Source organism: Pinus tabuliformis, chromosome Q, assembly GCF_031772625.1.
Source record: "Pinus tabuliformis cultivar Carrire ecotype Pingquan chromosome Q, CPIR1, whole genome shotgun sequence".
NCBI classification, from domain to species: Eukaryota; Viridiplantae; Streptophyta; class Pinopsida; order Pinales; family Pinaceae; genus Pinus; species Pinus tabuliformis.
The window spans coordinates 910,999,883-911,004,011 of NC_142296.1; positions in this window are offsets into that span (position 1 = coordinate 910,999,883).

The window sequence follows — 4,129 nt, forward strand, 5'->3', positions numbered from 1 at the left end:
AAGTTATGTATCATAGACATGCAATATTTCCAGTGTTATTCATAATCACCATATATCACAACCACTCATAACACAGATACAAGGTCATTGTTACTATGTTCTCATTCACACTATGGCATGGATTACTAAGCATGTAACATGTATAGTTCACTGTCAAGCATATATCTGTGTAGGGTATAATGTCTTTGTCCTTAGCTGATGAAAGATCAATTTTAGGAAGAAATGCAGTGTGAAACCTATGTCCCTTGATGGAGGGATCAATATTACTACTTCTCAACTTCCTTGATCAATAACTTCCTTTGTAGTTGACTACTGCAAATAACTAGTGTATCAAAGAAACTTTTTCACATTCAAATTTCAGTAAAAGGTTGGTTTCTTAGTTATGATATCAATGCTTCTTAACCCCAAAATTTGTATAAAATATTCTATAATTAACACCTTTCTAGGGGATTCTAAAAAATGAACCTTTTCAATATTAGTGCTACAAAAAGCATACCATTAATTTCCTTAATCATTCAACAAAATGGATCTTATAACTGCACTACAACAACTGAGTCTCTAAACAAATTGTGGGACCCAAATACTTACCATGATATATATATAATATAAAAGCAAGGCTCAGTTTCCAAGAATTATAAACAACACACACACATAGATATGTATGTGTGTGTGTGTGTGTGTGTGTGTGTGTGTGTTGTTTATAATTCTTAGAAAACGAAGCCTTGCTTTTATAAAAAAAAATATGATGAATGTGGGACTCAAACTTGATGTGTCAATGGAAACCACTTTGGATTGTGCTGACACATATAGGATTTGATGTCTGAACTTATTCAACAATTTCATAGGTTGAATCATTGCTTTGTTGTAGGTACCACCTACCATATATCATGAAAATACTCACAAATATTGTCTCATACAATCGATTATGTTCAAGGGATCACAACAATTCATAATGACGAGTGCTTCATGGCAAATTTAACCAGAGTCAACTCATAGTACATATTCACTACCTTTGTTCCACTGTCATCAATCCATCATTGTTTAATCTCATTGAAGCATCATATTATTTACAGGATGACCAAATTGATTTTGGGACTTCAAGTTTCCGACAACAAGCTATGGCATGGCTCATTTGAGCACTTTCCGCAACATGTCAAAATGCAATGAATTCCATGCTACAATGACTAGTTTGTTGACATGATGAGGAGAAGCCATCTGCTCACGTGTTTCAATTTTTAGGCATAATCAAAGAGCCTTGGTGCAAATACCTTGTCAAGCTACAATATGTGACCAAGATTTAACAACAAACTTTGTTGTGGTTTGATTTTAACAAGTCCATGTGATGGCAACAACCAAGATACACATGTCAAAGCATCAACAGGCATAAAAGGTTCATAAAAATAGTGCAATGACTTAACACTTCCAACGGGAGAAAAATCTCCCACCAAAATTGCGATCAATTGGCACACTCTTATATTGGGTTATCAAGTGATCTGAGCCCATAGAAGTATGCTAATATCACATAAGAATTTTAAATTAATGAGAGGCGATTTGATCCAAAGTATGCACAAGAACCCAACCCAAACCATATCCCAAAGTAAAAAATTAACCCCAAGACTTTCAGAATTGCCTCTTGTTGGATTTTCTAACCTCCTCAGTGTAACAACCCCGGTTAAAAATCCGTGTAAAAATATATAAGACCACAGTCATGGGATATGTATTCCAAGTTGAATGGTAGGAAAAACATCCTAGTGGGTGTTCATTTTGATTATTATGGCTAAGGAAATTGGCAAAAGCAATGGTAAAGGCTTTGGAAAGGAAAGAGGCATTAATTTGCATTTTATTTATGAAAATAATGGAAATTAGGAGAAAAGGAAGGTGAAAGGTCACAAGTTGCATATGAGGAGGACAAATAAAGGAGAATAATGGAAAATGAAGAAAACATAGGCCTAATTAATAAAAATGTTTCTAAGGGTCAATTGACAAACTTTTTCTCAGGCTTGGTCAGTGTAACCTTTTGTCAGTTTAGTTTTGGAGTTTTCTCATTATTCTCTCTCTCTCTCTCTCTCACTCTTGGACACTTAGAGTTTTCTTGGAGCACTTTGGCATTGGATCAAGAAAGGAAAAGGAGGCAAGAGGAAGGAAGTAGAAAACAAGGAAGAGCAGGATCAAGAAACTACAACAATATTCTTTTCACGTATCAATTTGCATGTCTGTTTTCCTTGCTAGATTTGGAATGCATGGTATTTCATGTGGTTCTTTGTTGTTATGGAATGGGTTTTGCTAGGTTTGATAGTGTTTTCAGCCTAACCTTACCATTTTCAGATAGCCATGGTGTAATGGGGTTCTCATGTTTTGGGTGAGTTGGATTTGCGGATGGATTCAAAGCTGAGTGAGGGGGATCTCCAAAAGAAAGAACACAATGGCCTGGTGATCCCTGAACCATATTGTGTATTGCGGTAATGCCACTAACCTAGTGATTCCTGAACTGGATTGTGGGTTACAGTAAATCCAAGTATTGTGTGCCTTAGTGGGCCTAGGAATCCTCGACTGGTTAACGGAGAGATATATGGTAAAGCCTAGAGGTGGGTGCCCTCCATCAGGCCTAGTAATACCAGGATGGGATGTACAATAATGCTTAGAGAGTGGAGTCTCAATTAGGGCATAGTGATCCAGGATGGATTATGGTAAAGCCTAGAGTCTAGTGTCTTGGTTATGGCCTAGTGATCCCTAGATCAAACTGTAGATTGCGGTAAATCCTAGAGACTAGGAGACAGGAAAATTCCTCACGGTGTAAGTAGAGAAATCGATGGAATCCATGTTTGTTTTGGCCTATTGATTTGGTGGAGATCATTGTACAGCTTGTTATTACATGGTTATTGTTTTGGCATAGTAATCAGGTGTGGATTGTGGTAAATCCTAGTTTCTATTGATGAGGGTGAGGTGGTTTAGCCTCAGGATGCCTTGATTGGTTCTTTTGGTTTGAGTCCCATATTCATGCTTGGAATATGGCATGGGGGTGATTGGCTGAAGAGAGATTTGGCTCAACCAATCTATGGTTGGGTGGAACATGGTAGTCCCATACTGGGTTGGCTTTTGCATTCATTAATAAGAGGTTCTTTCCTTGGTATATTATGTGTAAATGTACTGGTTTATATGTGGATTCTATGGCTGATGTATCCTTGGTATTTCTATTGTTATTATGTTGGTTATGAATATGTATTATGACAATGATGATGTATGGATCTCCTCATGTTTTGAATTGTGAATGAATGAACAATGTATCTATGACCTAATAGATGATAATGCAGCTAATGATATAAGGGAACAATGCCTCTTAGAGATTTTCAAATAAGTATGAGACCCCTATGCTAAGATTTGTTGTTTAAAACTATAAATTACATATTTGTGGCATGTTTGACAAAATGCCAGTCATGGATAGCAAGGGTCTAGTATAGTCCTTGTTGATGTTTTTGTAATTGTATGTTTATTCTATTGTGAAATTAAATTTTTTAACCTGTTACTGAGTGTCTGGCAATGACCTGGGCTATGGGCCTGAAAAAGTGGTACAAATCCTGGAGTCACAGGCACAGGTCTTAGGAGAAAAGTCCTGAGACACATGTGTACCCATGCTATGGGAGAATTTGGAGCCTCCTGACGCACCCTTTTCCATGTCAAGGGAGTGTCTGAGGGTTTAATGATCTTAAAAATCAGTGGGTCACAGGGGCTGGTTACCTAAGTGGTTAAGATGGCTCCTGGGAGTTTTTTTGTTGATGTGGAAGATCTGTATGGTATATTTCTGTGGATTCCACTTCCTTAAGGTGGCTTAGGAGGTTGAATCCCATTATAATGGCCTCTCGTCATATATTTACCCTGGTTGGCTGGTTACTTGGGTAGATGTGGGATGAGGGTGTTACAAAGTGGTATCATAGCAGGTTTTGCTCTCTTTGGGTGGTTTCTGGTTTTCATTCTCTTTTGGTCATATCTGATACCATAAAGTGGTATTAGAGCATGGTTCACCCTTTAGACTGGAAGGGAAAAACCTTTTTGCCATGCATGAATGTAGATTGTATATGTGCTTATTATGTATTCATGGTGGTGGTCATTGTTACAGTTGTGTTTCCATGTA